This window comes from Conger conger, chromosome 13, assembly GCF_963514075.1.
Source record: "Conger conger chromosome 13, fConCon1.1, whole genome shotgun sequence".
Classification (NCBI taxonomy): domain Eukaryota; kingdom Metazoa; phylum Chordata; class Actinopteri; order Anguilliformes; family Congridae; genus Conger; species Conger conger.
This window is the reverse complement of record NC_083772.1, coordinates 22,941,196-22,955,705: the sequence shown is the minus strand read 5'-3', so window position 1 is coordinate 22,955,705 and position 14,510 is coordinate 22,941,196.

The window sequence follows — 14,510 nt, the reverse complement described above, 5'->3', positions numbered from 1 at the left end:
GCTAATTTGACAGGAACCAGCGCCGTAACGGCCAGGGGTTCCCTTTGCGTCAAACCACAAGAGCCGTGCCTAGCCGACCCTTTACGTTGGCAGAAACTTGCTGGCCTCACAGCTTAGAACTATCACCTGTACCAAGGGACTGCCGATCGGTCAGTCTTTGGTCCCCATTGTCCCCCTCAATATTCAGTTGTAATTTAGGCTGAAAAGGTACAAGATGAATTAGAGTCATGGAGATCACGCAAGTTACAAACAAAATAATTTATTTGCAGACGGGTAGGCAGTTAGCGTAGAATCACACAGTCAATTACGAATAGACAAACTGAAAATAAAAAGAATAGAGTGAAATAGTCTTACCCAGCCTGCTTTCGCTACACACATATACAAAGTATGCACAGTGTGGGAAGTCGAGTGCGATCTTCCTTGATAGGCTTGTCTCCCTGGCTTTTATGCCAAATCATGTGTTTGATCCAGGCGGCAGTGCCATAAATTAGCCTGGTGGGTTGTCAAATCTGGAATTTAGACCCCCACCGATGGGGGTTGTTGCGTAGGGAAAATGAGATGATTACCAAGAGAGGACGTGTAGGTTTTCCCTTGAGTTATTGAAACTATGGTTTATTAAAATCCATTTGGTATGAAATGTATCTCATCTGATTCCTTGATTTTACTGGATCACATCCATACCAAACAGATTATCCTAATGTGTTGTTATGGTGCAGTTATCATGAAACCTCCCTCCTGTGTATCCATGTTACATGTAATTCCTGTTATTACAACAATGGGCATAATGCAATACAACCAGGATCACATGGGCAATGTTTACAATATTTTACCGGGTCTATTGACCATCTCAACAACAGTTTTTTGGTTTTCCTCCAAGAGAGTAGTCCCTGGGGTAATGACAGCAGTGCCCAAAGGAGGGCACTGTGGTACTGCCCAGAGTCTTTACCCCTGGAAGTGACCAGGTGTGGGGTCATAAGATTTTAGGCACATTCTTTTCCCGGGAGTTTTAATGGCCCTCATGGCCTAATTGCCCGGGAACCGCTCATCCACCCACCATATATCTATCCCTTATCTTCTTGGCGTCCCTTGTCTGGAACTCGTCAAAAGGTACTACAAACAGCATTGTCCTTTGTCCCTTTTGACACATACCAGAACCCCCACTTCACAAATGGCAGAGTCACACATTGCCTTCCTCCTACAGAGCCAAAAGAAGATAAATTGTACCACTGTCCAAATAATTGGACAATACAGACTGCATTGTCTGTCTCATAATTCGTCTATTGTTTTCAAATCTAAACACCTGAATTATACAGTATATTATAAGGCATACTATGCTGAATTTATTACTAAATAACCATGCCCAGTCATATCTATGATGTACTGGCAATCTATGTCTTAGCGCACATTTGCAGAGCCCATGCTCCTCTCCCTGGACGTCTTCGAAGATGTGGTCTGGGACGTTCCAGGGCATGATGCTCTTTTCTGTCTGCGGAGGGGTGGGTGTGGCCTGTGAGCTGGGGTCATGAGTGTGTCCTTATTTCCGAAACATACGGATAGAAACGTAACTAGCAGTGCAGGTGAGTTCTGTTTAGCTTTTTATTTTTGCTGCTGTGGGTGTGGTTTGGTCATGGTTGGTGAGATGGTACTTAGGTTCCTATTGCCTTTTCCGATAGCAGGCAGTCAGTTTGTAACATAGTTATGAGAGGCACAGCATGTTAACAATTGCACCATGGAAAATTAGGGCACAGAATTTATCAACTTGACAATATAAAGCAAACCTGGCTGGATTATACTCACAAAATTAACCACCTTGATTCAGTCATATCCAATCAAACTCTTTTCGTTACCATTAGATCCAAGCACACTAAACACATGGTTGGTTGGTTGGTGAGAGAGGGTAGCTAATCTACAGGGCTTCCTGTTGGAGGCAGTCAGGTTGTACAAGGTTTAGATGAACCACAGCATGTTACTGTAGCAATTATATCATGGAAATATGAAAATCAGGGCAGACATCATCATCTCAACAAAATAAAGCCCACACACATGAAGTTATCATCCTGATCTGTTTCAACCTGAGTAGAGTGAAGTGTGTTATTTAAAAAATTATTTTCTACCATTTCCATTGGTACTGATATGTGACATCTACTTCTTTGTAGTGTTTTTTTTAAGACGGCCAATCTATGTCACTAGCTTCTCAATGGCGGCTATGGGGCATATGAAGATACAGGTTCGATTTACCTCAGACAAGTCCAGTTTATCTAAACCTTTTATGTGGTAGTGAAAACGAATGTGAAAGTTGAAATTCATTAGCCAAAATGAAGGATAAGACAACATGTAGACTTGCTGCACAACTGATGTTCTCAGTTGCTTTCAGTGAATACCAGTGGAATATCAGTGTTTTGTCCAGTGGATATGCCTGCATCACAGTGTATGATTGAGTTAGCTTGATCAACTGCATAAACTGAGTAAACAGCTCTCCATTTTCCAGGTTTGGGAGGGTTCTACTCAGTGCAGTAGTAGTAGCACTACTAGTAGTATTAGTAGTAGTAACAGCAGAAGTAACCCTGTCAGGCACCAGAACACTGAACTCAAGAGCGATGCTCAAGAAGTTAAGGTCAGAGTCTTTATTAACTTTGCAGCAGATCAAACAGGCAAGGGTCGATTTCCAGCAAACTGATATGTCAGAGATAATGTAGTTCAAAAACGAAAGTCCAGCCAATGGTTCAGAAAACGGGCAAACGGGTACAACCAGGATAATCCAGAGAGTAGTCAATAATTCATGCAAAGGGTCAAAACAGAACAGAGATTAATAGGATTAATGGAAAGGCTGGAGAGCAAGAGATGGTGAACCTACCCGAAGATCACCTCTTGCCCGACAAACCTCCTTTTACGAATACTGGTGTTGACTATTTCGGGCCATTTGACGTAAAGTGGGGCCGGAGCACAGTCAAAAGGAACAGAGTGTTGTTCACCTGACTCACCCTCAGAGCCGTGCACATCAAAGTTGCAGACATCCTCGACACAGACTCCTGCATCAACGCAATTCGCCGTTTTGTATGCAGAAGAGGTCAAGTCACCATCATGCGCTCTGACAACGGCACAAACTTTGTGGGCACTGAAAGGGAGTTGAGAGAAGCAATTCAACACCTGAATAATGACAAGATTGAAAGAGCCTTGCAACCAAAAGGAATCAAGAGGATATTTTACAGCCCAGCTGCTTCCCACCAGGGCGGGGTTTGGGAAAGACAAATTAGAACAGTGAGAAGAATCCTGAATTCTCTATTGAAAGAGCAAGCCGTGAATGATGATTGCATTCAGACAATAATGTGTGAGGTCGACAACAGGCCACTCACAAGTGTCTCGGATGACCCGAACGACCTCGAGCCTCTAACACCTAATCATTTATTGCTGCTGAGGTCTCAACCCAGCATGCCCCCGGGCATATTCAGCAAAGACGACACGTACACAAGAAAGCGATGGAAGCAAGTCCAATATCTTGCGGACTTATTCTGGACCAGATGGACGCGTGAGTATTGTTTCTGTGTTTTTTGCGTGTGAGCAGTAGGGTATAAGGAAACCTTGTTAGTCTATCAGCAGTTGTAGATTTGTTGTCAAATTACTGCGTTAGTTAGTTAGTGTTGCATTTTCTGTCATTAGTTAGCAAATCTCGTGTGTTTTTCACCAGCCGCCGGCAGTTTCGCTCGGTTCTGTTATTCTGATTAGGTGATCAGAATCAGTTAGATACTTTGGACGCTGCAATTGTTAGGATAATTTTTAGGTCGCTCGTTTGCATTAGTAATTAGCAGTTTATACAGGCGTGCTCAGAGCGACGCTATAGAACAGTGGAATTGTTTGCAATTCGGCAGAAAAGTGCATTTTTTCCACTAGCCGTGTGTACTCGAAGACCTCCAGGGAACTTAAATCTTTTTTCTGTGTTTTTTGCGTGTGAGCAGTAGGTTATAAGGAAACCTTGTTAGTATATCAGCAGTTGTAGATTTGTTGTCAAATTACTGCGTTAGTTAGACCAGGTGTGTTGCATTTTCTGTCATTAGTTAGCAAATCTTGTGTGTTTTTCACCAGCCGCCGGCAGTTTCGCTCGGTTCTGTTATTCTGATTAGGTGATCAGAATCAGACGCTGCGATTATTAGGATAGTTTTTAGATCGCTTGTTTGCATTAGTAATTAGCAGTTTATATAGGCGTGCTCAGAGCGACGCTCCTCCCATTTTGGAATGGTATGGTATGTCAGCACCCCATTACGGTCTGCTCTCTCTTCTCTGCGTTTTCCCTCACTGACCTATCCCTATCCACATTTGAATGCCACGCTGTCTCAATTACTCACCCTGTTAAACTTTATATTGTCGTTGTTTATCATCCTCCAGGTGCCCTGGGAAGTTTCCTTGATGAGCTTGACACTCTACTCAGCTCATTCCCTGAGGATGGCACCCCACTTATCCTCCTGGGAGATTTCAACATCCACCTGGAAGCCTCCCAGTCTGCTGCCTTCTTACCACTACTTCACTCCTTTGACCTCTCTCTGCAGCACTCTCCCCCAACTCACAAGGCTGGAAACCTTCTTGACCTGATCTTTCTGAGGAACTGCTCCTCTTCTAACCCCAATGTTACCCCTTTACACAAGTCCGATCACCACTTAATTTCCTTCTCCATCCCCCTAGCTGCTCTACCTCCCTCCCCTTCTCTCACCCCCACTGCTTCTGTTCGATGTAACCTCCGCTCTCTATCACCCTCCTCCCTTGCCCCCAGAGTCACCGCTTCCCTCCCTCCACTTGTATCCTTCTCCAAACTACCCACTGATTCCGCATCTTCCGTGCTGCTTTCCTCTCTCTCCTCAGCCCTTGACTCTCTCTGTCCTCTTGTCTCCCGGCCTGCTCGATCCTCCCCTCCCAGCCCATGGGTTTCTGACCTTCTACGTTCCTCCAGGCCAAGCCTACGTGCAGCTGAGAGGAAGTGGAGGAAATCAAAAGACCCGTCGGACCTGTCTTCCTACCAGTCTCTCCTGGCAGAATTCTCCTCCGCTATCACCACTGCCAAAAGAAATTACTACCAAACAAAAATCCAGAACTCCACTTCTAACCCTCGTCAACTGTTCTCCATTTTCTCCTCTCTCATCAGCACACCTCCCCCACCATCTCAGTCCTTGCTCACTGCTGATGACTTTGCGGTATTTTTTGAGGAGAAGGTTGCAGATACCCGCAGCACCTTCGCGACCACCACCACTTCTATGCCTGCCTCCCTTTCTGTGTCTGCCCCGTTTCTCCTCTTTCTGTCCCCTTACAGATGCTGATGTGTCTCACCTCCTGCTCTCCCACCGCCCTCCTACTTGTGCCCTGGACCCCATCCCCTCAAACCTCTTTCAGGCAATCACGCCTGACATCCTCCCGTTTGTCACCTCCCTTGTTAACTCCTCTCTGTCCTCTGGCTGCTTTCCCTCATCATTCAAGAGGGCCTACATCACCCCGCTCCTAAAGAAACCCACTCTTGACCCCTCCTGCATTCAAAACTACCGTCCGGTATCTCTCCTTCCTTTTCTATCCAAATCCATTGAACGAGCCACCTCCAACCAACTGTCTTCCTTCTTCTCTCAGAATAACCTGCTGGACCCCCACCAGTCCGGCTTCAGACCTGGCCACTCGGAGACTGCACTCCTCTCTGTCAACGAGTCCCTTCAGGCTGCATGAGCAACCTCTCTCTCCTCTGTCCTGATCCTTCTTGACCTCTCTGCGGCGTTCAACGCGGTCAACCACTCCATCCTCTTAGCCTCCCTGGCATCTACAGGGATCTGTGGCACAGCCTTAGAGTGGATCCAATCTCATCTCTCTGGCCGGTCCTCCCAGGTGTCCTGGGCTGGAGGTGTGTCAACCCCTCGCCCCCTTGTTACAGGAGTCCCCCAGAGCTCAGTCCTCGGACCCCTCCTCTTCTCCATCTACACGAGATCCCTTGGCCCCGTTATCTCTGCTCATGACATCTCCTATCATTGTTATGCCGGTGACACCTAACTCTTTCTCTCCTTCCCCCCATCAGACACACAGGTCTCTACCCGTATCTCCGCCTGCCTGAGAGACATCCAGAGCTGGATGGGCAACCACCATCTAAAGTTCAACCCAGATAAGACCGAGGTGATCTTCATCTCTGCTTTAAACTCTCCCTTCTCTGATTTCTCCATCTCACTAGGGGATACCACAGTGACCTCATCCCCTAGTGCAAGAAATCTTGGAGTGGTGATGGACAACAGGCTATCCTTCTCTAAGAACATCGCTACGGTGACCCGGGCATGCAGGTTCTTCCTGTACAACATCCGGAGAATCCGACCCTTTCTCACCACCTACTCCACTCCACGCAATGGTCCTGTCCCGCTTGGACTATTGCAATTCTCTGCTGGCTGGCCTTCCAGCATCTGCCATCAGACCCCTACAACTCATCCAGAATGCTGCAGCCCGTCTGGTATCCAATGTTCCCAGACATTCACATGTCACCCCCCTGCTCAGCAACCTCCACTGGCTGCCTGTTATGGCTCGCATCAAATTGAAAACTTTGGTGCTCGCATACCAGGCAGTTAAAGGATCAGCCCCTGTGTATATTCAATCCCTTATCAAGACCTATACACCAACAAGACCCCTCCGTTCTGCCACTTTGTGCCGTCTGGCGCCTCCCCCTCGCCACACCTGCACTTCACGCTCACGACTGCTGTCTGCCCTGGTCCCACGGTGGTGGAATGACCTCCCGGTGAATGTCAGAATGGCAGAGTCTCTGACCTCCTTCAAGCGCAGACTGAAGACCCATCTCTTCAGGCTACACCTTTCCCTCCCCAACTCACAATCACTGTGATTAGCCTTAGACCGTAATGGCACTTATGTATAGATATCGTTACTTGTATAGGTACTGTTGTTTTTATTGGCTGTTGTTGTATTCTAGCTGCCAACTGTGGTATGCTAGTTTGAAAGTTGATTGTACTCTTCAAGGGTTCTGACTTTCTGTATGTTTACACTAGGACTCGGAACTGTACTGTCCTCTCAGGTCTACTTTTGCACTTGTTCTTGTGATTGATTTGCACTTTGTTGTACGTCGCTCTGGATAAGAGCGTCTGCTAAATGCCACGTAATGTAATGTAATGAGTATCTTCCACTCCTCCAGGAACGCCAGAAATGGTCAAGGCCAAGAAGAAACTTCATAGCTGGAGAAGTTGTCCTACTAGTGGACAGTACTTCCCCGTGCAATTCCTGGCACATGGGGAGAGTAGTTGAAATGTTGCCAGATTCCAGTGGAACAGTACGAAGAGCGAAGATAAAAACTAAGACCAGAATTCTGGAAAGGCCTGTAAACAAACTGTGCTTGTTGCAAGAAGCAATGCCAGGAGGGAAGATTGAGTGAGAAGATTTCAGAAGAAAAATGAAAGCAAGGAATCACAAGAAACAAATATAAGTTTTGATAGTTCATGGACATTAAAAGTAGTTTGGCTCTTAATGTTTAAGTTTGACAATTGCTTAGTCCTCCTGCCTAACGAATTGGGGGCCGGGTAATGTAAGAGCCAATGAGGAAAAGGTTGATTAATAATACTTTAACTAAAAAGCCACTCCAAGCGGAATGGCCTACGGAGCAAAATAACAATAAATGCCAAACAATTTAAGAGTACGTCGTCATTAAATGAATGGTACCGTCCGTATACCAAGAAGGACATTACGAATGTAGATCAATAAATTAATCATACAGTCAGTATGTAGAAATAACACTCAGGCACTGGAGAAAACCATAGTAAAAGATTAACAAAACTACGTTTACAAAAGACAATAGAGAATCTATTGTAAAACCTACCTTTCCTGATTCAGCAGCGGAACTTGATTATTGCCGATAGTAGAATCTTAACTTCGGCCCAACAATAAACACACACTGGGACAAAAAGTGTTTAGATTAAAACAGCGTATAATTTAAAATATAGAAGTACGTGAATTAATTTAGCATACCGCTTTAAATCCTTTAGAGGATCACACACGCCGAACAATCTCCTGCAGCCAGCCGCGAGGATGCAAAGAAAGAGACAAGAAAGAGGCGGGTGTACCTGTCCTATATTAAATGCTCTAAGCACCTGTTAGACCGCGCACCCTCCCTAACTCTATCAGTGGTGCTGATGGATGTCAATCACTTCCTGGCGAACAGGTAAATATTTGACGGGGTTGACAACGGGAGAAAGGAGATGACACCCAAATGCACCTTACTCACTCACGCAATCTCTTTTTGCACTGTTCTATAACTATGCAATCCCTCCTTGCTGGCTTAGTTTCAACACATGTCTCTTGCGATCACTACGTCTTCAATCTATGCAAATGTCTACTCCCTAATCCGGAGCCGTATGTTTTAAATGTGTGTTATCGTGCATCCAGTCCATGTTTTATTTCCCACCTGTTGTCTATTTGTTCCGCCCACCCTTCTCCCGAACCCCGTCTAGATTGTCACCTTCCCTCATGTATTTAAACCTCAGTCTCCGTTTTGTTCTTTGTCAGAACGTTGATCTTTACCAGTGCCAAGTTCCTTGTATGCCTGTTATTGAGATTCCTACCGACACCCCTTTGATTTTTTGTTTGCCCATCTGTTTTCTTGGTTTTGATTATTTGCTTTGTTTTTCGCCTTAGATTTTTGCCTTAGCCCTTTTGTACCTTCTACTTCTGATCACCTGGATTTTGACCTTTTGTTTGTTTTTTTGACCATTCTTTTGCTTTCTGTTTTTGGCATTGTCTTTGGATCTCTTGGCTTGAACTTGGACTATTGAACAACGTTTTTGCATTATCCCTTGGTCTGCGTCTGGGTCCTCAGTGCTGTACAAAATAGTATGTTCTGACCACCATGGACCCAGCAGACCAGTCCCTGCTGCACTTCGTGTCGGGGAACCACGGAGCTGCATTGGGATGCCAACAGCAGCGGTTGGACACATTCTCCCAACAGCTGCAATCCATCACCAACTGTCTGTCTAACCTGACCATGACCCTCCAATCCGCGAAACCCATGACCCTCCAATCCATGAACCGCAACTCCGGCGCTCCACCACCCATCGCTCCGACTGCTCCCATGGCACCCCCCACCCTGGTGTATGAACCTTGACTCCCGAGAACCTGGAGAGTGCCGATCTTTCCCCACCCAGCTCTGTGTGAGATTCTGCGCATGAGTCAGGAGGGATGCAGTGTTTCGACTTTCAGACTCTGGCGACATCCGTATGGACCCCAAGAAGGTTACTGCTGTGGTCGAGTGGCCACAACCCACCAGTCGTAAGGACCTGCAACAATTCTTGGGGTTTGCCAACTTCTACCGCCGATTCTTTCGGAAATTACAGTACCACTGCTGCCTCCCGCACTGCACTCACCTCCAACAAGAAACGATACAAATGGAAAGATAAGGCCAATCAGGCATTCCTAGATCTCAAGGATCATTCCACCACAGCCTCTATCCTGATCCACCTGTACCCTACCAGACAGTTCATAGTCGAAGTGGATGCCTCGAACATCGGGGTAGGGGCCCTATCACAACGGTCCAGCAAGGACAATAAAATTCATCCCTGTGCCTTTTTCTCACGCCGACTGTCACCCACAGAAGAGAACTACGACTTTGGCAACTGGGAACTTCTGGCATGTCAAACTTCTGGCAGTCAAACTTCTGGCAGCCTTAGGAGAGTGGAGGCACTGGCTGGAGGGAGCTCAAGTCCCCTTTCTGGTGTGGACCGACCATAAGAACTTGGAGTATCTACAAACTGCCAAGAGGCCCAACTCTTGCCAAGCCCGGTGGGCATTATTCTTCTCCCGGTTCAATTTCACACTCGCCTACCGTCCGGGATCCAAGAACGTCAAACCCTGACGTACTATCCAGGCGATCCAAATCCTCCTGCAAGGACGAGAGACTGGACACCATTCTACCTTCTAACTGCTTCGTCAATGCGGTACAGCTCGAAATCAAAGACATCGTCCGGAATTCCCAGAACGGCGAGGCAGGCCCCAGTAACTGCCCAGACAATCGTCTGTACGTACCACCGGCAGCAGGATCGCAGGTTTTACAATGGGGACACTCTTCTCTCCTGCCATCCTGGGATCTCACACACTACCACATTTATTCAAAATGTAGTTTCTACCCACCTTCTGAGTTTGAGGTGTTCTTTGTATGTATGGCATGAGGACTCTTCTAACACAAATGCAGTCTTCAAGGCTAAAACCAAGAGTAGATATTGTGAATTAATTATTGTTTAACCAAACAATCTAACAGGACACATCTAGTCTGGGTAACAAGAAACACCTGTCAGTCATGTTCCAATACTTTTGTCTGATATACCTCATGTACATCTTTTGACCTCAAACTCAATTGTCTTCAGTGTAGAGCCAAAAACAAAGGAATTGAGCTTGCTGTTCCTTTTGAACGTTAATCTTTGACTAAAAAACCCCAAAATGCCCTCACACAAAATAGGTGGAATCCATGGAAACACAATACATTCACAAGAAACTGCTTGCATACTGAGAAATAGACATCGAACCGTTCAACCAAGGAAAACAACAGCAGTTAATGAACATGAGCTGTGAAGAATGTATTGTCCTGTGAACAAGTGTACAAAATGTACATGGGCTCATGTAGGGATTTATCTTGGAGGATGGTGAAAATGAGTGTCACATTAATGAACACAATACAAAAAGGATATGCTTCTGTTTGTTTCATCTTCTAATCCGGAAAATGTTGGGACATGGGTTGTGTTCTTTGTGATCTTGGTTGTAATATAATTGTAGAAATACTTAATTCTCATATTCCCACATTTTTTGTTTTGTTTTTGTTTTGTTTGAGTCTCATATTTTTTTTATGTGCCAACCGATCTGAAATCGGATCTGACTTTTTATATCTACAGCCAGCACATGGAATAAAGAAAACTGGGATAACTGGGAATTTGAACAATTAGGTTTATGTTTCAAAGATGTTTCTCCAGGGAAAGTGACACTTTATACCACTCAGGAAACACCTATAAATACCTTAATTAAGTCTGTTACTCACCAAAGGAAAATGAGCTTAGAATCATTAGTGGTAATTTTGACATGCATCAGGACAACACCTGTTCAGTTTCCCTATCAAACATTCTGTCAGAGGTAATGACCTCCTCTTGGTGAGCTGGATTGTGAAGGGGATCAATTAGATACTAGCACACCCCAAACATTTTACTGTGTTGGCTGTGTTGACATATTTTCAGAAATCCTAGCACTTGTGTGCATCCAGTGGGGCTGCTCTGAATTATTTGCAGCAGTGTGAAGAGTAAAACATTTAACCCCAAGCATTAAACAGGTAATCATAATTCAAGTTTGGCTGGCTCTCGTGGAGCGGCATAATTGGCTCGCTGCTCCAGGGGAGGGACTTGGCAGGGTTAGTAGGGATCGCCACATACAGTGCCCCAAAGTGCCCCGGGCGCCTTGGCGTAACGGTCTAATTGAGACGAGATGGCTTGGAGAAGGCGTGTTGCTCTCAGGGTCGCAAGATCCTACTGGGCCGCCGAGGGATGGGGCCATAAGGTGGTGTATCCCCAGCTAGCACAAATTGGATTAGATAGGCTATAATTGGCTACCAAATTCTGAGAAAAAGGGAAAAATTATAAATAAGTAAAAAAAATGTCCACTTGGTTCACACTTCTATACCATCAAGATTATGTATCCATAAGTCATGGGACAAATAAATGTTTTCTTGATTTGGCTCTGTATTTTACAAGTGGTTAATGTGCAGATTCTCAGCCTTTATAAAAGAGTATTTTCATACATTTTGTTTTCCCCATGTAGAAATGACAGAACCTTTTATAAATTGTCCCTCCATTTCAGGGCACCATAATATTAGGGACTGATTGTTTCACACGTGTTTGATTAGTCCGGTGTGTTCAATTCCTTCCTTAGTACAGGTGTAAGATATTGATGCTATGCTATTGGTTGTCTTTGGAGCCTGTAATTGGCATTTGTCAACATAAGGACCAGATGTCACAGTATTTCAAGAACAATTTTCTATATTGTCCATTTTGTCTTTCTGTTCGGTGAATTACTTACAATGGTACTGCCATCTGTTATATGTCGGCTCATGGACTAACACTGTAAGGAGCTTAGCTTTTGTAAAGTCTAAAATCTGTATTATTCATTAATTGTGTTTTCAGCTGTATTGCATTCCAGAGCAACAAAAATGTCAACATAACTGATCGCCACTCCCTATGAAAATGACACATTAATTTGATCATGTATTCACACAGAATTTGTTCAATTTAATATGACAATCTGTTAAAATATATTATCTCTCCACCCTTCAAATAAAAATAAGGATAGATAAAAACAAATAATTGCGAAAATTGGGAGAGATGGTAAAAAAATGGCAGACATTTATATAGCACCTTTATCCAAAGTGCTGTACAATTGATCCTTCTCCATTCACCCATTCATACACACACTCACACACCGATGGCGATTGGCTGCCATGCAAGGCCCCGACCAGCTCGTCAAGAGCATTTGGGGGTTAGGTGTCTTGCTCAGGGACACTTCAACACAGCCCGGGGGGGGAATCGAACCGGCAACCCTCCGACTGCCAGTTGACTGCTCTTACTGCCTGAGCCATGTCGCCCCCTGAGAGATAAAGCTTAGTAGGCTATACATAATCTTATGTAACTGCATTACATTTCATTAGTTATACTAGCAAAAATATGTTGAAGGAGAATATGAGCAACACAAATTTTAGCAGTAAATAAAGCCGTTGCTCTTTCTTTTAGCAAAGCTAGTGATTGTGTTAATATTGGCAGTATATACTTTTTTTTATCAGCAGCTGCTGAATACCAGGAATCCATTCTCCTATGAATCTGAGTGATTGATGTTTCTCTACAAATTATTTTCCTATTTTTTCCAAGATGGTCGCCGTGGTGTGAGTCCTGCAACAAGCTCCAGTCTGCTGGCTCAAATATTCGTCCTTTAAGAAGAACAACCTGGTAGGCTTACAAATGGATCAAATGGATCAAAACCCAATCTCCCTCCAAACCATTCTGGAAGGTATGCGCCAAATAAAAATCGAAATCATTTCCCATATGGACTTAAAACATGATACCATCAAGGCCAGCCTCAATAAAATTGAGGGTTCTCTTGCCACACTGGGTGAGCATGTTGATGAACTTGAGCAGAGAGTTGGTTGAGGATAACCTACAGGACCTGACGCAACGCATTAAACAGCTTGAAAAAGACAATGCTCACTTGAAAGAACGAGCCGAGGACGCTGAGAACAGAAGCCGGGCCTCCAACCTACGCTTTATCTCTGTCCCCGAGAAGTCCGAGGGTAAGGATATCCTCGGCTTCATGAAGTGTCTGATCCCGCAGCTCCTGGGCGAGGCGAATTTCCCTACTCCTCCGGTCATTGAGCGTTGCCATCGTTCTCCAACCTTCCTCAAGCAAAACTCCAGGGGCCTCATTTATAAACGTTGCGTAGGCACGAAAGAATGCTCGTGACGTAAGACCAGGAAAACGGGAAGTGAAATAGGATGTAAAAAGGGAGTTGTGGCTGGGTATGGCTGCTGTAAGGACGTGCTTCGTCCCTGTTATACTTAATAAAGTATTGTATTGTTGAATCTCGCTATACGGGTTCTCTCCCTTCCTAAGTGCAACACAACATTTGGCGACGAGAGAAGTCGAAAATGATACACAACAGATACCACTGTGTAAAATAAATCGAAATTGATTGTTGTTGATTGTACTCTTAAAGGGTTCTGATTTTCTGCATGTTTACACTAGGACTCGGAACTATACTGTCCTCTCAGGTCCTCTGCACTTGTTCTTGTGTTTTATTTGCACTTTGTTGTACGTCGCTCTGGATAAGAGCGTCTGCTAAATGCCATGTAATGTAATGTAATGAAATATTACCTCTCACGTATCATATATGAAGAGTTAATTTGCAAAAAGGGATAAAAGCCTCTCTTACAACGAATAAACAAACAGCTGCTTGATTGATGCTCCCTGGAGTGCCCAAAAAATATGATTTAGGATGATAAATATAAACGGAGATGTTGTAAAATAATCCCTCAAATATGTAGACGAATTGTTAAACAATACTTCATGTTATTAAATGTATTCTCATAAATAATATGGTGAACAGTCGGACAAATTGCGCTGCACTGATGACGTTTACAATACGTCAGTGGGGCAGATACGAGTGCATAGTTTCATATATTGTTATCATATTCATATATTATGTTTTATAATGTGTTTATTGTTATGGATTTTTGTTCGTTTTATCTCTTAATTTTGTAACTGTGTTTTCAATGGTGCTAGACAAATAATGTGTATTATTATTATTATTATTATTATTATTATCATAGTCATCACATTCATTGTGCAGAACTGTCCGTCATTTACAATCAATCAGGATAATTTCCACACCTGTAGCTTTTCAGAGGCAATCAAATGGGTGGGTATAAAAGGGCATGCAATCATGATGCGCAATTACGCACAATGGCTTATTTGGCACTGTTAGA